Source organism: Calonectris borealis, chromosome 20 (genome assembly GCF_964195595.1).
Source record: "Calonectris borealis chromosome 20, bCalBor7.hap1.2, whole genome shotgun sequence".
NCBI lineage: Eukaryota > Metazoa > Chordata > Aves > Procellariiformes > Procellariidae > Calonectris > Calonectris borealis.
This window is the reverse complement of record NC_134331.1, coordinates 11,297,106-11,319,371: the sequence shown is the minus strand read 5'-3', so window position 1 is coordinate 11,319,371 and position 22,266 is coordinate 11,297,106.

Here is a 22,266-nt window from a genome sequence, read left to right as displayed (position 1 = left end):
ATCAGCTTGATATTGGGAAAATTGCTCATGAGACATGCCCCAGCCCCCTTCACCTGCTTCAGCGTGGAGCCATAGCCCATCCACGTTATAATCAGGGTGATTGCTAGGAACAAATATCTCAGAGCTCTTCTCAGCTCTACATTAACTGTAAAAAAGTGAAAACCAAGGGTGAAATAATCAGCACACCATCACCTTCTGCAGGGCTCCTGCCTGGTGTCTCTGCTGTGCAAGAGAAAATACAATGCAGGTCCCTAAGAAGCTACCCTTTGCACTGCAGGGTGGCACGAGGGCACATCAGTATGACTGCGGCTGTGACACTGGGAAAGGCTGGAGTGTTGCCATCAGTAAATTTCACAGAGCTTGGGGATTTGTGGACCATCCCAAGAGCTGCACCGAGCTCTTCTCAGCAGGTGTTCCCATTTCCACTAGTGATTGCATTCCCTAAAACCCACCTGCCAGAGTGGCTGGGTTTGGTTTTTGCAGCCGTCACACAGACCAGCTTGCTGTTCCTCTGCTGAGGCACCCAGCCAGCTCAAGGGCTTTTTCCCCTTACCCACCTCTAACCCTGCACCTCCTACTCTGGGGGGTGGGGATTTGCAGTGGTCCTTCTCTGAAAAACAAGCAGCGCTGTGTCCTGGAGCTGACTTTGGGAGCCTCCAAACCCCTTCAGCAGCCCACCTTCCATATTAGTCCTAGACAAGCCTCTTTTGGGCCCTTATAAGAGGGAGAACCAGCACCTCATGGCAGCTGCAGAGGTAAGAATGAAGTAAGGAGCTCTGAGCAACCAGACCTTGCAGAAGTGCCTGGAGGAAGAGGAGTCCTGGCCCTGCAAAAGGAGGGTCTAATGGCCCCAGGGAGGGATGGTGCTGGAGGAGGTTAGGGTGGGGGTGTTTCTTGGGGGGAGACCTGGATTTGCACCAAAGCTCATCTCTTTGTGACGTTGAGGGATTGAGCATTTTGAGCAAATGTTGGTGACAGTAAAATAAATTTTAACAGCCGTTGCATGTTATTTGCCTTCCCTCTCTGCAGAGCAGTCAGTGGGTGATAGCCTGGGGGAGAACCAAGGGGGCACAGGGTCCCCGTGTGAATGTGTGCTGTTCTCATGGGCTGGTGGTGTGTGGTCTGACCTGTCTGTGTTCATCAGTGCAGAAGAAGCATTTTGCACTACTGGGCGGTGGGTGGTAGTCAACAGACCTTCTCCATTGCTCAGGCCCCTTAGGTGTCTTCTGTGGAGCTGTCAAGGGGGAAGAGGGCAGCATGCTGAGCCTCACTAAAGCCTTTGCAGATCTCCAAAATTTGGATGCTGTTCAGAGCTGTATCTGAATAGCAGTCTTTGTAGTCCCCACAGGACCTGATGGTATGCCAGGGCTTCCAATGATGAGTCTGGTTTTGGGTGGAAACAGGCCATTGTGAAAGAAATCTCCATTGCATTTGATATCACGCTTCCTTCTAGAGCCACGGAGGTCAGAAAGAGGTCAGAAGCGCTGGTTTTGCTAGGCATAGTGATGGGATTTTTTTTCAGCTGGGAATCTAAACCGGGCTTTTCAATGCTAGGGAAAACTTGAGACCTCCTGAACATCAAACCCCGGAGCCTTCCCCGCTGCCCCGAGCCCGGCTCACAACAGCCCTGCTCTGCGGCCGGGAGGCGAGCGGTGCTGCCTGGCAGTGACTTCGCACACCGAGAGAAAATAAACATGAGGAATTACTTCTGGCTCTTTCTCTCTGGTGCTACACTTGAGCTGGCTCCACCGTGGCATGTGAATAAAGTGTCAGGTTGGCTGCTGTCGGATCAGTAGGTTGATTTTGGGTCTTTTTTTTTTTTTTTTTTTTAGGCTATGAGAAAACAAAAGTACCAAAGGAAAGACTTTTTTCCCTCCCTACTGTGCTAAGCCAAGCCAGACTCATGTGATTGCTCACTCAGCCTGGGAAGCAATGGTCTTCAGCTGCTCTGGGATGCAGAGGTGGGCAAGGTTGCTTATTTAAAACAACTTTTCTTTTTACTGCTGAGTTTGAATGACTTCTAGAGCTGGTCTGAAATGGAAAATCGCTATGAGGTGTCTCTGTGGTGGGAATCTTTTGTGTCAATTGTTTACCTTCTGTAGACCTCCAAATTGAGCCTATTTTAATTTAAAAAAAAAAAAAATCAGAAATACTCCCATGAACCTGTTTTTCCTTCTATTTTTTTCCCCTTTCTTTTCAAATAATATTTCTCAATAACTGCTTAGATACATTTTCCACTTTCGGTGCAAACTTGAACAATTGTCAGAATCAGTTGTGATATGCAAAGTTACAAGGCGCTGATCCTGAACAGAGATTTTTGAAAACTCTTCCATTTAAAAGGTTTGTTACTCAAATGTTTGCTAAGTCAAAGCCAACAATCACAAGTCTCTGGTAGCATGTTCAAGAAAGGGCTGTTAATATATCTGAGGTTGGGATTGACTCAAATTTCCTGCTAAGGACCACGGTGCAGAACGTAAATAAAATAAAGAGGGAGAAGTTAAATCTGAGCAGGACTACAGTGTTATTTAAGAGCAAGTCTTAATTAGACAAAAGTTTCTCCAGAACTTTTAAAGGCCTTTTCTGATAAAGGCTCCCATTTAGGTAAGTTCCTCTAACATTTTTTCAAAAGAGTAAAATTAAACTGTTAAAGCCCCAGAGGTAACAACATGCCACTTCAGCCAAAACAACTAAAACTTCCAGCTTAAAAACAAACTATATTTTACTGAAAGAATGAAAACTTCCAAAGGAAATATGAACTGCTTCTTCAGGAAGGGAGGAGAATGGGAAGACCCCCCACTTACTGAATGCGTTCTTCCAGCAAAACCCCTCTAAACCAAATTCTCATTTCCCATTGGAAATGTGCAGATCTCCTATCAGCTGAAAAACATTGTATTTTGGCATTAAAAGCAATTGCTAAAAGTTCTTAACCAGAAACAGGAGGTAGGCTGGGTACAGGGAAACCTCCGCGGGATCCGTGTTGCCTCCCACTTGCAACCGTTTCGAGTGTCAGAAAGCATCTGACTAGGATGGCAGGTCCGCAGTGCCTGGCTTAATGAGGCAAATCATTACAAAAAGACAAGTCTCTAATGGCAAGCACTGGAAGTGTTGAATCTTTATTACAGTGTTCTCAGGGGTGTTTGTTTTAATCAATGCCTGGATGGTCAGATTAGGTCTGTTTGCTCTCTTTTGTGAAATACTGTGCATTAACGAAGGTCTAATTTTATAGTGTTATTGTTAAAGAAGGTAATACAAGCCTGGGAATACTGGCAAGGAAATAAACTTTTGAGGTCCATGCCAGTACTTAGCTCTCTGAACTAGGTCTGGTAAATGAGTAGATCAAACAGAATTTTGACTTTCAGCTCAAACAGAACCACCACCCATTTTGCAGACTTTCCATTAAGTTCTCCCCAATGCTTTTTAATTATGTTTCTGTTCTTCCCGTTTCTCTGGCGAGAGAAACTGGCTGCAGGGGAAGGACCATGGTTCCTCTTGGTACCATCTGTGCCAGTTAGACCTGGGAAGCACCGGAGACTTCAAAATGCTGGAGCTCCTGCCAGAGGGCTGGCATGGCCTAGACTTCAGAGCCTTGCTTTTGACTGCGCTCATTGAAGCTTTCTTCGTTTGCCCCTTGGCAGCCAGGTTTTGCAGAGGAGCGATGGGGCTTTTGGCTTCTGTTTTGCCAGGGAACTGTTTTTGTGAAGGTGTAGAGATAGTGTAAACCTTCATCGGTGACAGAAATAGAGTCAGACCGGTGTAATCCTAATGGAGACCACTGGGCTGTCCATGAGTGTTCACAAACCAGACCTCTGCATGCTGGTGCTTGCAGTGACAGCAGTTTCATTAGCTCAAGTGTGCCAGCCACCATGTGTCGTGAGATACAGGTTCTGGAGGCCAAGACCAGAGTTGAAATGTTATTTTGTGCTGTACCTATCTAAAGAACATTTTTAAGGGCAAAGTAACTTCTCAGCTCCTGATAGATGGCCTTTTGGCTGAGCCTGGAGCTGTTTGTTTCTCACTGTCCCAATGTCATCCTACTGCTGCTCTAACTGAACTCGGTGATCTGGGACGACTGTCAGCTGGCTCCAGAAAGGGACAGCGTGAGGGTGGTTACAACCGCTTTTCTGGTTTGCCTCCTACGTGCTCTTTGGCCAGAAGTGAGAGGGTCTGAGCCAATAACTAAAAATACAGTCTCATAGCCTTGGATAAAGGTAAGTTTGCCAGCAGGAGCTTCTCTGCAGGAGTCCTTGCATCCGTTCTAGCACAAAATCACGTGTGGTGTGGGGGGAAGTTGGTGTCCCACTGTTCCTATCTCCTGCCAAGGTGCCTTTGTCTCGGCTCACGCTGAGCCATGGCTGGCTGCAGCTGGAGAAGTGTGGGCTCTTCTCCCAGTCAGCTCTCCATCTCACCAGGGGCACTACCACAGAATAAATAAGAGGAAAACCTTTTTGCACTGGGCCCTGCAAAGGCATTCTGGTGGATGGCTGAATTGCTCAAGGCAGTAGAAGACAAGACTCATGATAAGTGGGGACCCAGACTGTGTGGACACACAGAATAGATGGTGGTAGGCTCATGGGTCTAATGGTGCTGTGTGCAATGGTTGCCAGTAGTAAGTCTGAACTTGCTTTCTGTTGTGGGGAGCCAGTACTGATTTAGAACAGGTTTGGTCAATGCTCTCTGCAAATTTCCTTTGTCCTGTTCTCACATCTCTTCATTTTCTCTCCAAGTCTGTCCTTAGTGTAAAAGGAGATGCCAAGGTGAATCCAGGCATTACATCATGGACATCCTGTTGCTTCAGACCCTGGTGTGTGTTTGACTTGGCTAATGTTTCTGTCTCAAGATCGATGAGTGCCCGTCCTGTTTGCCTTTCTCTGAAGATAAAATAACCTCCCTCCCCAGCCCTCCTGGGATTAGATTCCAGGTCTGGGCAGCCCAGCTGTGACAAAGGACAGGTGTGGGTCTGCAGGCAGGACGGGGCGCCGGGGCATCCCCACTGCCCTGCAGGCGTTGCTCTTGCGAGACGAACTATCTCCATGACCATTCCGATTAGTAGGGGCCTCTGCTCCCCGCCCTGCTCAGCAGGCTGTGTGTGTTTGGGGAGAAAAATGAGAGGAGGGAATTGGAAGACATTGCTGTCTGTGGGAAGCGTGCAGGAGAGAGTAATAGATGTGAGGAAGGGAAAAAAAGACAACAAAGTATTCCAAGAGTTGGGTTAAGAATGGACAAATTGATGGTATGCAACATATCATCAATCCTGTTTAGGCAGGCTGTGTTTCTGATCTTGGCTATGTGCTTGTTTTTCTTAACTCTCTTATTTCTTGATCTTAGTTGGGTCTGGTCCCGTGCATGTTGGGAAGGATCCTCCCCTCTAGAAAGCAGAGGATCCCTATAGCTCTGCAGTGTCCCTGGAAGAGCCGAGCACAAACCCACCGGGGCTGCATAAACTGGCAGAGTTACAGCCATGGAGCAACCGGCAGCAAAGACAACTGGGAGCCAGAGCCTCCCATCCATCAGTAATTCAAGCTTTCTTAAAACATTGGTAAAGGCTCTGGATGGCTGCAGTAGCTACAGCAACAGTCTGCTCTCGGTCTGTAACAGGAAGGTCTGTGTCCGAGGAAACAGCGGGAAGGGGGGTGTTGGTTTCCAAAGTGAAACTTAGATGGCAAAGCCAAGGTGGGTCACAGGTTGTAGGACTGGAAAGGGACAGTGGTTTGGGTAAAATATGGGCTCTTCTGATTTCTTGGGGTATAGTGGCAGTTGAAGACCCCATTATAGATCGGGGTATCACTGTGCTGTGCCAGTGCCTGTCCCCTATATTGCAGGTGGGAATAGTTTTCTGCTGAAGACCTTATGCCTGCTTTACAGGAGGGGCATGACTGATTTTATTCTTCTCTCTGGGTTACGAAGGAGTTAGTGACGGCTGAGGATTAATCCTGTCCCAGGCTGATGTTGCAAAAGCCCTCCTCTGTCCTTCAGCTGGGCACGGTGGTCTAGCAGGCACAACCTGATGCAAACATGACTTTGCTTTTAGGCTGTGACAAATCCCAGCACCGCTTGTTAGGGGCCAGGGAGCAATCCAGAGCTGAGCTGGGACCAGCCCTTCTTGTGGCTGCGTGGACCAGGATACTCACTTGCACTGTAACTCCAAAATGAAGCCTCCTTACCTGGGGCAGAGCAGATAGTCTTGCAACAACACCGAGCACAAATCCCACATTGAAAGCTGTTGGTGATGCAACTTAGTTTTTCTGCACTGCTGTTTAGTTTACATGTTAGAGTAGATGTCCCTGCTGTGGTCTAACACCAGCAATTCTGTGAAGACAAAGGCTTCAAAAAAACCAAAAAAAATGCAAATTCCTGTGACCAGTTATGCTTGGGGGAAGGCAGAGAAAGCGGAGAGAAACTGCAGAATTTAACCTGGGTTAACTAAACAGACTCTTAAACTCTGTTTCAACATAAGACTTCTAACGTTACCTGCTTGGCATGTCATAGCCGGGGATAAGAGCCACCACACAGCGCACAGTTAATCACAGAGCCAGCTGCCACCAGATACGCTGGGACGTAAAGCTTATAAGGGAGAGCTCTTTCTCTGACATCCTTCGTGACACAAGGAGAAAAATGAATAAAGGATGGGAAATCTCAGATGAAAGGGCATACGCCAGCCTCTAAATGCGGCTGAAGTGCAAATTCTTCTGCAGAATGGCTTATGCCATAAGATCTGCTTTTTTTCCCTGCCCTGACTTTCCATAAAAGTGAAAAGGGTAGTGGTGAACTTAGTCCTTTGATTCTGCCCATGACAGGTCCCACTGTCTTTTTAATATCTCAGTCTTTCTGGGGCATGTGAAACTAAACGAGGCATCTTCTCCATATCCTTGTGCTGTCATCAACACACTGAAGGCAGATCAATTTAAGCCATTGCATCCTCCCCTCCTGCCCCAATTGCTGCCTGATTTTTCTTGCCCTTATTGCTTGGAGAGTGAATTCTTGACCGTAGCATCCCATTTTTCTCTGCTGACACGGACGCTGAGGAGCAGCTCTGGGCTGGGCCAGTCCTACCCGCTTTCCTCTGAGATTTGTGTGTTCTTAGCGGTTGAGTCCAGACTTGGGACTTTTGGTCTCTGCTTTTGGATTTAACTTTGGTTAAACTTCTGTGTTTCCACCACGTTCCCTTTCAGAAGTTCCTCTTGAAAACTAAACATCTCTGAAAGTCTGTAATGATTCCTTACAGCTCCCTTTTCTGGGCATCTCTGCAGGGACCTGAATGAAATGCTGGAGGAAATACAGAGTCTTTTTGGACAGCTTCATGGTTAAAGATGCTTGACAGAGATTTGAGAGTGTTCTTTCCCCAGCTCTGTGTCACTGACCTCCAGCAAACCATTTTATCTTCCCGTTTCCTATCTGTGACAACGATAGAAATGTTCCCTTTCTTTCTCCCTTTGTCTGTCTTATCTATTTATATTTTAAGGTCTTTGGGGCAAGGACTGTCTCCTGACTGTACAAAGGCTGACAGACAAAGGCATTGACCTTATTTGGGATCTCTAAGTGTTAATGTGATAACAGTACCAGAACAGTGGATGAGAGCAAAATAGCAACACAGTCTATTTTGGAGCAGAAAGCAAAGTATTTTCCCTTTCTTGTAATAGCTTTTGGGATGCAACAATTAAGGCACCAAATAGAAAGCACGCAGGACTACGTGAAAAACTGCATGTTCTATAAAACGCTCTGAAAGAAACTGTTTTGTCGAAATTGAGGTTATCTTCCTAGACTTTCTGCTTTTTGGGTTTTTTTTTTTGGGTGTGGGGTTTGTTGTTTTTTTTTTTTTTTGACTTAAACCAAAAACCAACCCCTAAGAAGGGGAAGACCTGGGAGATAAACTGTTTGTAGCTTACCAAAGCTTTTAAGTCACTTGGGGTGGTAACAGCAGCTTTCCCACTGCAGAAAGCTTTCAGGAGTACCTGCTCCACGACCCCTTGCTTGACCCAGTGCAACCGTGTGCGGGGCTGACTGCTACCTGACCCTAGTGAAATGCCCTGGATTATTTTCAACCATATAAAAAAGTTTTGGTGCAGTTTTGTCTCCTAGAAGAGGTTTTCCTTCTGTTGCAATGCAGTGGAAAAACTTGCAAATCTTGCTAGAAAATGGTGTTCTTCCCCTCGAGAAGGGGAATGTCCTCTCATCTCTGCAGGTAATCTGCCTTTTCACATGAGCAGGGGAACATTGTTAATATGCTGTTTGCTAGGAATCTAAAATTTCTGCTATCCTCTCCTGCATCCTAATCTAAACACATTTCATCTTTCTGATACAGAGATTCAAACAAAAATAAAAATGGTGGTTTTAAAGGTAAACTTGGCAGGAAAGCCTGCTTTCTCTCTTCAGCAGTACATGTGGTTTTGACCTCCTAAGATGTGACTTCTTGTGTTAATTTAATACTGAATTCCCATTAGATTAAGCACAATCTGAAGACACAATAGGAGAATGGCAGAGGAGGGGAATCCAAGCAGCACTTAATGTCGTCTTTACTTGTGTTTCATGCTGAAAGATCAGATCAGGTAGTGAATTATTAATGCTGCAGTCTGGCACAATCATAGGCGTGCAGCCTGCCAAAATGTAAAAAGTCCATTGCGAAGGCAGGATATTGGATCCCGCCGGTGCAAACAGGCGTGCTTCCATGTTTGAAAGTTCACAGTGGGAGAATTCAAATCAACCTCTGAGGTTGGCTGCAGATTAAACTCCTCCATTTTTAATTAGTTGCCGCACGGAGGACCTCATGTCAGGAAAAAGTAACACGAAACCCATGGAAATATCCATAATAATTGTCCTACAGATTTGGTCATTGTCGGTGGGGTAAAACATTAACATCCTTTTATCGTGCTTAAGCATTTGCTTGGTTTGGGTTTTTTTCTGCAGTCCAACAACTTTAAAGCCTAATGAGTTAAGAATTGCCCAGGATGATAATGGGGCTGCTAAGACTCTTTAATGATTGGCATGGCTCATGAAGGGGAGAAACAAAACTGAAGGAGGCTCCCTGGGGAAGGGTGTAAGGCCACAAAGGGTTGAGTGGGCAACTTGGAGAAAGGGACTGTTGCTTTCACACAGTTAGGTGTTTAAAGGAAGACAAACCCTGGCCACAGCTGACTAATTTTGGCTAATTGGAACCTGCATGGGTCAAGGCCTGGAGGCCTCGCTGCTGTTAGGTCAGGGCAGCATCCATCACTGGCCTCTCCGCTGAACAGCAGCCCATCCGCAGCCCGCGACAATTGGATACAAGATGGAAAATTGGCAGAAAACTATTCCTTGCGGAAGATCATGTTGCATCCATTTGTCTTGGTGCTGCTTTCCCATAGCATAGGTGGAGCAATCTCATGGGATGTCCTTGCCTTTCCTCCTGCTTCAGGGCCAATTTATCACTGCGGAGCCTTATCTCTTCCCCTTCTCTCCTGACTGCTTAGCTACCGTTCAACCATTGCCCATCTCCTAGCTGAAATCCTACTTAAAATCTTTTGGCCAATGCTGGTGGGTACGTGGGCTTTGATCCTCGGCAGGGATGGCTCCAGTGTGGGGCTTCACTATGGGAGCAGGGAGAGCAGAGAGGAGTGATTCGAGTGGCCTGTTTGGATTTTTGCTTCCAAACCATGAATAAAGAGTCTGTCTTGTGTAGCAACACTTCCAGAAATGCAGAATCCTCCTACAAAAGGATGGAGGCCTTTGTGGTGGGTGTGTGGATGTCTGGGGTCAGCTATGGTGAGAGGTGTGGGCTGATAAGTGCCTGCTCACTCCTACCATCTACTGCAACGTCTCTCAAATACATTAATCCTAAAATACATCAGGCAAAATTACGATTTTGATAACATCTCTGCCCATTCACCTTTTCATTCCAAAAACCTGATCATGTTGCACGCTTGTTTGATACAATTATTATTCCTGGTAAACACAGACACAATGGCTCCTTAATGCCTGTTATGCATTTTTTTTTTTTAGTAATAATAATACTAATACTATTTTGACTGAAGTGCAGGACAGGGGAGGAAGGATGATTCAAGTGTTCCCAATATAAACTTCATGGTAACTTGAGAATTATGGTTAATAAAGAGTTCCAGTCTGTCTTTTTTTAATACTACTGAAGTAGTAGTTTAAGAGTTTTTTGTTTGTTTTGCTTTTTAAAAAGAAATGCCAGATGGACCTGTGAATCTCTCCAACAAACTTTGAACCAAACTCATTTTTCTGCTCCATTTATTGTACAACTCTAGAAAAGGAGGAGGCTATCTGATGCTCTGGGGTTTTAAAAATGAGGGACATCTAGATCTAGTTGTTTCCACCAGCAACTTGCTGGTATTCAGTACAATGTGGGATTGGACAGTGGTAATAAATCAGAGCTTTTTTGAAAATAAACGTGAATATGAAGTAAACCTAGAAGAATTTGGATGAAAGATGTAAAACCTTTCTGAGATTATTGGTGCCTGCTGTTTCCCTTTTTTACACTTGGTTTCTGCTACGATGTTGTTGCCCTTTGACATTCGCTAAAACCAGCAAGTGGAGGAAATGACACTATGGCATTTATTAACCTGCAGTGTGGATGTTAAACAGAAGAGGTTTTCCTGAGAGTGGGATATAGCTACTCTGTGAGAAATAGCCCTTTAAAGGTTACCTGGGTGTAAAATACTGTAAAACAGGCTTATTATGAAAATAATACCAGGCTGCAATGCAGTTGTGATTACAGCATATTACAGCAGTTCTTTAGCCATAGAAGTCTTGTCCGCTCTGCAAGGCTAGGTCTGCTTTATTCATAGTTTCAGCTCCAGTTGGATAACTTCCTTACAGCTGAAAGCTACTGTGCAGGTGAGGATGGTGGCTTCCAGCACTGATGCTTGTACAAGTAATCTGATGCCTTTGAAAAGGGATGGTCAACGCACACTTGTAAAGAGGCACTGCTTTCCTTTGAGTTGGGCTTTACTCAGTGCTCTCCATTAGATGTTATTCGTGTAATACATTTCAGCTAAGATCAAAGCAACAAAAGTGAAGGGCGAAAAGATTCTGGCTTGGGTTATGCATTTTAAAAATAAAACAAAATTCTTACATATCTTTTGGGAGCTGAGTCAATGGTCTCATTAAAAACAAAGGAGATGAGTGCTGCCTTTGGTGTACTAACTCTTTGGATGTCCAAGACAAAAAAGCGTCAAGGTGGACCTGTTTCTCCAGTTCCTTTCTCCAAGGAGGACAGAGATAAATATGTTCCCATGGGATGAGCTACAGAAGAGGGCCGGGGTGGGGAAATACATTCACATCTCTTTCTCCTCATCCTCCAGGCAGCAAGGTCCCATCCTGGGGAAGTTCTAGTGTCAAACCATACCTACGGTTGAGCACTTTCTGGGCAACCTTTAGTCCACAGGACTAACGTCTGCCACGTGTTCTCTCATTCCCCTCCAAGAGTGGGACTTTGAGACTTTGAAACAATGACTATCTTTAATTGTACTAAGAAAAGTCAAAGAAATGCACCTTATGCTCGGAGGTACAAGGGCTCCGGGAAATTCTGCTCAGCCAGGACAGTCCTAGAATTCCCTTAATGTAAGGGTAGGAAGATCCTGGACAATGTCAAAGAGGTATTACATATGAGAGTGATGCATGTGCTCCTCTTCTCTCACCTACCCAGCATGGTGAAAACCTGCAGGGGGACTGCTGGAGAAGGAAATGGGAGGGAGTAGCAGTTTGCTTCATGGTGTTTCTGTTAAAAGACCTCTTCTTCCTACGGAAATTTTTCCTCTGCACGGCTCCCTGGTAACTTGCCATCAGGGATGGCACTGCTCACATGCTGCTGTCCAAACTGATGAGAATTTGAAATCCCAGTGGGTTTCTTGAGAAACGTCAGCACTTCCTGTGGGCTTTACAAATGAATATTTGTGCAGACTCGTGAGTTAATCTGGTTAATAGAAGTGTGAGAATAGCCTTTTTCACAAAGCGTGGAGGTCAGTAAAACTGCACATAGCAGGAATGAAGGGCTCGGTTCTCCAGAAATGCAAGCTAGGTTCCTCCCCCCTCTCCCAGGCCAAAACACTAGTTTTTGTTTGCAGTTTGGTCTATTTATTCCTTTTTTCCTCTTAAACTGATTTCTTTCTTTTCTTTGTTTTCAAGACTACTTTTGCATGTGACATTTAATAAAGCTTTGGCTTCTTTTTCTGTGAAACCTACCCTTTTGCTGATTGTATATACAAAAGTGGAACACAAAAAGTATTCCATACTTCTGGAGTGTGTAGTCACTCATGGAATACATATATAATACATTACCTGCTGCCTATGACATTGATGTATGTGAGCCCTAGGAATAGGGAGTGATCACTTAAAATGAAATTTGAACCAAGTTTCAACTTCCCTTGAGGTTCGAAAAAATGTCAACTTTAAAGCTGCCTGTTGTTCGCGTCACTGCACTTTTCCTTTCTTTGAGGGGAGAAGAACTGGATGGTCCAGCATTCATGGTGGGCATGTTCACCTCAAGCAATGCGGCATAGGGCTGGGATCGATGAGCAGAACCAAACTGTCTGTGGGATTGGAAAGAACATGGTAGCAGGAGGATCATCCTGTGTCTGGATGACTTCATGGTGCTGAGAAAAGGGGCTCCTTCACATGCAAGAGCAGTGTTGCGTTAAGGAAACTTTACTGTATTTGGGACCTGACCTGGTTCTCCTTGAGCTCCTTGCTCTTGCACTGAGGGTGTACCAGCATAGCTCTTGTGGTGCTTGGTCCCCTGTGCAGCCAGCTTCCCCAAACTGCACTTTAACGAGGCTCAGTCATTATATCTAGTCCTGTAATTAGGTAAAATTAATCCGGTGAAGACCATAGTATAACTGGAGAAAGTATTGCACTAAAATGGGGGTGGAAAAGCTGCTTTCTGTGGCCATGACTCTCCAGTTTGGAGACAAGAAAGCTGAGATGCAGTATGGGGGAGGTTTGCAAAATGATGAAGGTGGTGAGTCAGCAGGTTCAAAGGGCAATTTTAAAATGCACAGCGGCTTCATAAATGGACACTAAAATGACTGGGCAGGGATGTGACTCTAGCACCCCACATTCCGCAGCTGTGGATGTTTGATGGGTACAAAGAGAAGGAGCTGCAGAAAGCGGCCAAGCTCATGTGCTCTCTCTAAATAGCATCTCCTGCTGCCGGGGTTGGAGACAGATGACCATCCAGGGCAAGACAGTTTGAGCCAGTAGAGCATTTTTATGTGTTATAAAGCAGCCTTAGGAGTTGTGGAGAAGCAAAAGAGGTCTGCGTTTAGGACCTGTGCTAGAGGCAAAGACTTTGCTGGCAAATCTAGTTTAGCTCAGTCCAAACTCCTTTGCTACAGAGCAGCACAGAGACGGCAGGTAGATGTCTTTTCCATATGGAGGGCTGCAGGGAAAGGGCAGATGTCATGCTGGTGTCAACTGTTTTATACATTTGGAACCATTCAGGTTTTATATTGAATCAGAATTTTAATTGGCTGATTTTTAATCATGCTGCACACTTGGAAAAATTCACTTTTTATTAGATTGGCTTTTGTAATTTCTCAGCCCTAGTTGAGACAGGGGAACCTGTAGCATTGCTTTAGCCTTTCAAATTCACTAGCTCTTCTTACACAGCCAGAAAATCCGTGTTGCGTATTTGCTGATTTAGGAGTTGAAGTAGCTAGAAGAGGAAAAGAACAAAACAGAGCAGAGCCTTAAGGTTCATCATTTATCTGAAGAGATGTGCATTTATCTGCTTGCTAGAAGTAGCAGTATTTTAAAAGACTCTAAGCATGAAACAATTAATCAAATAAAAAGAAAAGAGTGTTCCAGAGAGTTTGGCAAGGCACAGTTGAGAAACTATGCTTTCCATCCCATTGAAATGCAAATACTCCAAAACACAATCCCTTCAAAAGCCCAGCATTATTTGTTTCTGGGGATCCTTGTTATATGCTTATTACCTTTTTTCCTATGATCACTAGCTAGGTAAGGAGTGTTTCTGCCTACGCATGGCAGTAAGAGAATTAAATTAACGTCACAGAACCAAAGACACTATGGCTCAATTTACAAATGATTTGCCTCCTTATCATTAGGGATTTTTCTGTTACATCTCTTTTTGCAGACCCAGCCTTCTGACACCAAAGTGGCAAAATCCGTTTCAGATGTGGCAGCTATAAAGAGCCTGGAGTCAAAATTATTTCCTTTTGTAGACACATTTTTTTAAAAACAGAAAAAAGTCTCAAACTGTAGTTGCAATACACTTACATTCCCCGTCCTTGAGCACCCTTCCTGCAGTGACCTGCTGAGTGCTAGGAAAGTTTTGCTCAGGTGCTGGTTCAACGGACTGGGCTTTTGCAGGATCTACAGTGGCTTTCAAGGAAGCCCAGCTGCCAACACATCTGCAGGATCCCACGAAGTTTGGTTTTGGAGGTGGAAAAGCAGGGAGGATGGTCAACATCAGGGCTAATGGGCCAGAAAGGCTTTTAGAATAAATATCAACCCCTGGTACAGCAGGAGTAAATTAGCTCAGGGTTCCCCAAAAACTCAGAGCCAAATGCGTTTTGCACCACGTAGTGCCAGAGAGAAGGAAATGGGAGCAATTGGCTCTCTGCTATTCTTGTAGTAGCCATGAAGCACCGTGGAGGAAGAAACGAGATTTAAGGGGATTTCTGCTGAGTGCCCTTGTACACGCCAGGTCTGATCCACAGCTCCGTCAGCAAGGGGGGACTGGGGAACTGGTTCCTGTGGGTTTCTGATGGAAACTGGATGTTTGCACAGCCTTGCACGTGTTGCACCGCTGTCCGTGCCCCCTGATCTCAGTGGGTTTTATTTTTAGTGAGATTTGCTGAAGCTGGATGGGATGGATCTGAAATTTTTTGGGCATGGAAAGAGGGAAATGAAGGCGATGGGATTGATTTGGGTTTTTTGTTTTTCCATTTGACCATCTGGTCCTGAGTCAGTCAGAAAATATTCTGTTGGCTTTAAGTTTTTAATTCTTTCAAATTCTTTCTAGAAATGAAGCTTGTTCTCACTTCAAAAATAAGGACATGGTTTCAAAGTAAAACGGAAGTATTTTGCTTTGAAAACACCAATATTTTTATTTTATGGAATTTTTTTTTTTTTGCAACCAAACTATACTTCAAATTTAAACAATTTGAGTTTGCAGAAAAGTGTGCTTTTTGATGGATAATGCGTTCATTTGAAATGCTTGCCCAGCTCCAGATGGCAAATAACACCTCTGGGAGGTAGCCGTGATGATATACCTTGGAATCACCCACAGAGCTGGCTGGGGGGAGCTGGGGGACATTCAGGGCAAGAGCTTGGGTTCACCCAAGCCCTGTTAACCAGCACTGAGAGTTAACATATGGACAGAAGACTGGAGGGGCCAGATGCGGGGACACATAATTTACTGCCTTGCCTGGGGAGATCGGCCTAGCAGGGACTGTGGTCGTACAGCAGGGGCCAAATTAAAATCTTTTGTGATGAGAAGTCTGAATTTGATGTGAGGCAGCAGCAGATCCCCATTTTCGCCTCTGGCTCTGAGCTGCCTTTTTTTCTCCTCTGGTTGAATCTTGTAGCCTGTCTACGTGTGGGTAGGCTTTAGTCCCAAACAGGCTTTTATTTCTTTGGGTAAAAGGCCAAAATTAATATAATTTTGTAATAATTTACAGTGACCCAGGGAGGTCTATCATGCCAAAGGCAACAGCATTCGCCCACTAACCACCTCGAGAGAGACCCTGGCCCCACCAATGGGAATGGCAGCAATCCCGTAACTTTTATGGAGTTGGGCTTTCACCCTGCTGCTCCGTGAATGGAGTTTGGGCGTCTGCATAAGAGGTAATTCTGGGATTAGCACAAAAACCTTTGGGTCCTCCTCCCTCTACTATTCAGGAAACTTTGATTTGGAAGTCCATCAATGACTGTTCTTAGCACAGAGGTGTAAACTGCATATGCCTGCTAGTTGAAATGGTAGTTAGCTCGATTTTTCTTTTTTTTTTTTTTCCCTTTCTTCCCTGTTAGAAAAAATGCAACTGAATAAACTCTGCATGGTTAGAAATCTTCCCATGAGCAAAGCCCTGAAGTGGACTGTATGGTTTTGATCAGGAATAAATTGCATATAAAAAGGCTGGTAATCCAGAGATCTGGATGATAATCCTAATTCTCTTGTAGGATTTCTGTGTGATATTAGATAAATCACTTAATGACTCTCTGCCTCTCTTTCCACAGCTGAGGAACTGTGATGAATAATACTCAGCCCATCCACACAAGGGCTGCGAGGCTTGATTGTGTAATATTTGCAAAGCTCTTTGAAATCCTTCGCTGTCAAATTGTACGTAAGTGCTCGAACAGCTTTGTCTATGTAAAGAGCTGCGCATCTCCGGGCCGTGGATGCTGGCTAAGCAAGACATTAATACTGTGCTGTGTGACTGCAGAGAGGAGGAGGCCGGGGCTTAGCAGGCAGGGTGGGTCTGTGCAATTGCAATGTGAGGACTTGTTTCGATGGACTTGTGTTTAGCTTTGTCTGGAGGGCTCTTCTTCCTCTTGTGCTGTGTGTTACCAACATTTGTGCTGCCTTTCTCTGAAGGGTAATGCTTAGAGGCGAGGTGACATTAGCAAAAGCTGCGTCTGGTCCTGCTGTGCCAGCAGGGAGCTCGCGTCCATAGTCTCGCTTTCACAGCGATACCGAGTCCTTGCAAACAGAGCCGGGAATGCAATAACAGCAAAACATGCTCCTTTAACCTACTCGGCACCAGTGTGTAAAATAATACCCCAGATAGGTACCCTGAATGCTTTTTATAATTTATTCATTCAACAATTTCTTTTGATGTAGTTAATGTTGTATTTCCCTGGCCAGGACTGACATATGAAGCGTGAGAAATCCTTATGGACAGATTGCTTTGCCTTTCCGAAAACAAACTCGTGTTATCTGCCGAGTGGCCTAAATGAGCTGAATCCTCTGGGACGTGCTGCTGGGCCGCGGGGGATGCACCGGCTGTCTGCCGGAGTGCTCAGGCTCGCGTTTAACCAGAGAAGGGGTAAAAGAGAGGCCAGTATCCAGGGCATCCTGATCAATTTTATTCAGACTGGTCAGCACCTAGACTCTTCCTTCTTTCCTCCAGGATTTTGAATTTATGTAAATACCAAGAAATGGGAAAAAGAGTATGGGTAAGCTCTCCAGTGCACAAATCTTCACTGGGTTGTACCCATGAAAGCCTTCCTGCTTGCTTCCACCTGTTTATCCCACTAAGAGACGTTGCTGTTTTGTACAAAACTTCATTCCTATCGTTAATCATGTTTTGTGTCTGTCTTGGTCCCCTTGCAACAGTGAAGTGCGGTAATGAGTGGGTTTCTCCAGTTGAATCTGATGAACTAGACTTCCATGATTTGGGCCAAATCCTTAAAATGCCAAGCCAGAGGAAACAAAAAGGGTGAATATAAGTCAATGGTTTTGCTTTTGGAGAGAGATTTTTATTCTTTGACTTTTCATGGCCTGGAGATCCCAAATTCCCGATTCATCCTAGTCCACTGAAGAAACTCGGGGATCTCTGAAGCTGTATTTTAACCCCAGAGCAAGAACTCCGAGGGTAAGTGTTAATATCAATCTGATATCATGTGCAAAACAGCTGCTTGGATCTCTCACCTTGCATCTGTCTCAGATGGGACTGTTTTCTACCACTCTGTTTAGTGTAGCCAGAAAGTTAATTTAGTGCATATTGGGAAATTCCTCAAACGCCATGAGACTTAACACCATTTTTTCCATCAAACCCTTGGAGTTTGTGTTGATATTTAGAGGTGTGAGACTGCAGTGCTGGGGAGTGGAATGTTTCACTAATTTATTGTAGGGAGCTGATCTGGGGTGTTATCTCCATAGACCAAGCTGTTATTGTTTCACTTACAGGCTAAGTGCAATATAACTCAAAGTCACAATGCATTCCCTGTAATGTGAAACCCATAATACTCTCCTGTGGCTGACACCTGAAGTAAGTATGTGTCTGCCAGCCTCCTTGAATAATTTGCCAGTGTATTCTAATTGGGTTTATATAAGACCCGAGTTTATTTATAGATGTGCTTTTAAGTGCATTATGCAGTGGTTAGGGTGCTAGTTTGGGAATGGTGACATGTGAGCTCTTGTGCTGACTTTGCTCCTGCTTCTGCTGTGATTTTGGGTGAGTCTTCGACGGCAGAAGCACCTCTGGGTCTTGCAGCCTGAGCAGCCCGGCATTACCCAGCGCAGTCCCCGTTGCAGATGGTGGGAAATGCCAGTCGGTTTAAATGCAAGTAACGTAATTAGAGTTACAGAAACGTTAATGTTGCTTCAAGTGCAAGGTCTGGGAAGTCTGGTTATGAGAGAAGTGCTCTCTTCGGCTCAGAAGAGGAAACGAGGGTCAAAAGCACAGAGCTGTTGCTTTGGAGTTCCCAGGGCTCTGTGCAGGGGAGGTTTCCAGGAGGAAAGCAGGAGAGCTCGGCAGAAGGGAGAGGACCCAGCTGGCCCTGGGCGAAAGAAGGCCTTGTTGCTAGAAAGTGATAACAGTTCAGTTCAGCACCAGAGCAGGGAGCTGTGTGGCATTTCTGTGTCCCTGACCAACTATTTCAGGGAGATATAACTCAAGCTCAGGTAGCTCCTGCCAGTTCCAGGGCTCCCCGTCCCACTCAGTTTTGGTGCACAGGCTGGGTCTGCATTAGAAAGTGCTACAGAAAACGTGCAACTGGAGCAACAGTCAACAACGGGGCAGAGACTTCAGCGTTCGGTGCACACCGGTGTCTCTGTTATGGCTAATCCATAAAAAAATACGGCTATTGCAGAGAGGGAGAAAACTGGGTAGGAGCCCAGAGGAGATGGCAGATGGGAAAGCAGCAGGAAAACGAGCAGCCTTCGAGCGTTCAGATGTGCTCGGTGAAGGCCTGCTGGGCAGGGTCCAGAGTCTGGTACTTACAGCAGTTCTGGCTCCTCTCCAGCGGGTTTGCAGGTGATTGAGAAATGTTCCTGTGCTAAATAGTCACATCAAGCCCCTAAAAAGCGATGTACTGGGTGGCTGGTGGAGGGCAGGAAAGGGCTAAGAGGTTATGTACACCCTCCCACCTTGCTGCTGGCCCAGTCAACAACTGCACGGTGCCCCGATATCATCCGTGTCATTGAATCTGTCCAACTGCCGTGGGCTGGAAGAAGGTCAAGTTTTGACCTCAAGGTTGTTAACTAGGGTATCTCATGCCAGTAGATGAGCTGCAGCATAACTACACGTACGCATGGGTTGTATTTTCTTCCTCCATCCCTTCCCATAGGATGCCTCTGCTTTTTTGCAAAAAAAAAAAACCCTGACTTGTTTTCCCGTTAGCCCCAAGGCAGCATGGAGCAGGTGTAATGCACTCAAAGATGGGTGGGCTTGGGTGTTTCAGGGGTACCATTGCTCCTGCCCTACACAGCAAGATCTCAGACCCCTTTGTCTTGGGACCCAAAAGCTGGTTTAGGGCTCAGCTCCACTGAAGCTCTGCTCTGAGGGTGGCTGATAGGCTGAGAGCAAGGCAGACAAGCTGTGGAGACACAAAAAGGAGCCTCAAGATCCTGACTTGCATATAAACCAGATCTTGTTTAAAAAGAAGAAAAAAGCTGGATCCCGCTTGCTGCTTTTTATGGGAATGGAGGAGGTTATTCAGTAACCCGCATGTTCACAAAGGCACTTTTGTTCCTAATAGGTCCTGAAATGTTACGACCTAATGTGTAACTTCATAGTTTACTCATGTAGCAGCATCGAGGTTACTGTGTAAGGACATGAAATAGCTGCTTCTTAATGATACTGCAAAGCAGCGGCCCCGGCACCTGCTCCAGGGAGGAGCGTAGGTGCCAACCTGAGCGGAAAGCTGCGGCTCCTCCGAGCTCGGGGCAGAGCATCGTGCTTGTGAACGGGGATGGCTGCCTTTTGAAAAATGTGCTCTGTGCACAGAGTCGTTCAGCACCCAAAAAGCTGTGATGTGAAGCCACCTGAACAGGCCTGGGAGGTGCTGGCAGGTGACAAGCGTGACTTGGACTCTCCCTGCAGCCAGAGGTGTTGGCTTGTTCAGAAAAATGCAAGCTCCTTACACTTTTAAGGTGCTTTATATTTTTTAAGCAGTTGGCTTTAAGCAAAGGAGATGCATCCCCGTTAGAGAAAGGCTTCCTCTACACTGTAGGGAAAACAGCATGGGCAAACTAAACCGGTCCATGGGAGAAGATGCAAGCAAAACTGATGCTTTATCTCTTTCACCAGCCAGCCTCCAGAAGCAATGCTTGAGCCCTTCTTATTACCTGAAGTTGTGAGTGTCACTGATACTGAGATATTGTTTGCTTTTCTAATCCCAGCAGGGGATTAGTTTGAAGCACAAGGACCAGGAGCCTTCATAATACCAGACCTAGGCAGCGAAACTGCAGCTGATGCTGTTATTCAACTCAGTAACTGAGTCTTTGAGGAATTATTCTGCATTATTTGCTTCTCTTGTATCGCATGGCAGGAAGCGCCACAGGATAATTACTCACATTAGAAATGCTTCTTTTGGTCTGTTTTGAACATTTCACGTTTCATCTTCCCGGGTGCCCCATGTCAGAGGAGCGTCCCGTGGACTGCAGGGTTCTTTCGGGGTGTTACCAGGGAGGGGGCTCTGGGAAAGAGCTGAGATAGCCCTAAAATGCTGGTGACAACAGGGCAAAGATCACAGAAGATGGAGACAAGATGATGCAGTCTGGTCTGTTGCCAGATTTTGTACTTCCTCGTATTTTACTGAAAATGTCTAATAATAGCCACAGTTTTTTGGTGGAAAATTTCCTTTCTTAAAGAAGGTGAAGTAGGAAATAAACAAAACAGGAGGGGGGCGGGGGGGCACAAAACTGTGGAAAAAATAAATTTGGGGGCTTTGCTTTCTTTCTTTTTCTGGACATACTTTCAATGCTGTTTATGATTTTATTGTAGCAAATCCAAGTTTAGAGGAAACACATATTCTCTTAGCTCATTTCCACTCCTGCCCATCCAAACAGGGCTGCACAGACCGGCCTCGTCTTGCCCGGTCAGGAGCGCCGGGGCACCATTTGCGATGCGTGGTCAAGTAGCGCCCGTCCCGGCTGTGCCCCCGGGTGTCTGGAGATCTTGCGTTAATTCAACACCAGTCTGCTCATCCCTAAGGCAAATTCTTGAATAACAGCAAGCAGCGACTTATCCCCAAGTGCAAACTGCAGCAAGTGGGATGAGGCGAAACATCTCCTTTCTGGCAGGGGCAGTAGCAGTTTTCCAGCCGCATGTTCGCAGGTTTGTTTCACACGGATGCTGCTGACCTTGTTTACTCTTTCCTTTATCTGCCCAGCCTTTCCGCGAATATTATTGCATTTGTCAGAATAGACCAATTAAGAGGCCCAAGCCCTTAATGAAAACCTTGACTTTTCTTTAACCTTCCTGAGGAACTGCTCATTAGTGGGAAACAGCGCTGCTGGCTTGTACACATAGGCAGAAACTATTCCAAAACCATGGTCAGGCGGGATGATGCCGGCTCCCAGCAGTGGGAATCCCACTTATCCCTTTCTTACGGAACCTGATAGTTCAGAAATGGCAAAAATAGACCTTTAGTGCCTTGCGAATGATGTGTACCTGCAAGATCTTTCTAAAGAAATAGCCAAAATAAGTAATTTGCTGAGCAACGGCATCTCTGGGTTTTGGTTCTTTAGCAATAAAGGGATCTCAGTGATGCACAGGGAGGAGGAAACCCCCTTTTGCTTCTCCCCCTTCCTCCTGCTCTGCACCTCAGTGAGAAAACGGGTCGTTTCATCCTGTGCCACCAGCAAAATGATAAGAAAAACCATTTTTTGTCTGCTGCCCAATTTTAGGCTCTGAGTGCTTTGAAAAGTTGGACTCCTAACGGAGAGCACGTTTCCTTTACTCACTGCATCTCCAGCTGTTTTAATTCCTCGCACAGGCAGAGGGCTCACCGTCTCTCTCCCTCCTCCCAGCTGTGTTATCACCAAAAGCACCAGGTTTCTGTTATTTTTATTCCCACCCCAACAAAAGGCATGAGGAGCAATAGCAAAACTCAGCCCCCATGCGGAACATCTATATTGTATTGGTGGCAGGCAGCCGTGGCATGGGGCGGGGGGGCAATGGGGCTTGCCTACCGCTCCGAGATAAAGGACGGGGCCAGCCAGCTGTTTTGCAGGAGAAAGTGGTATTCAAGCACACGCACACTTCGGTGCATTTCTGGGCTCTTACCCTCAGTACCCGTCGCGTGTTCCCTCTGCTGTTGTATACAGCCCTGTATAATACCTGTAATACACCCTTTAGGTCT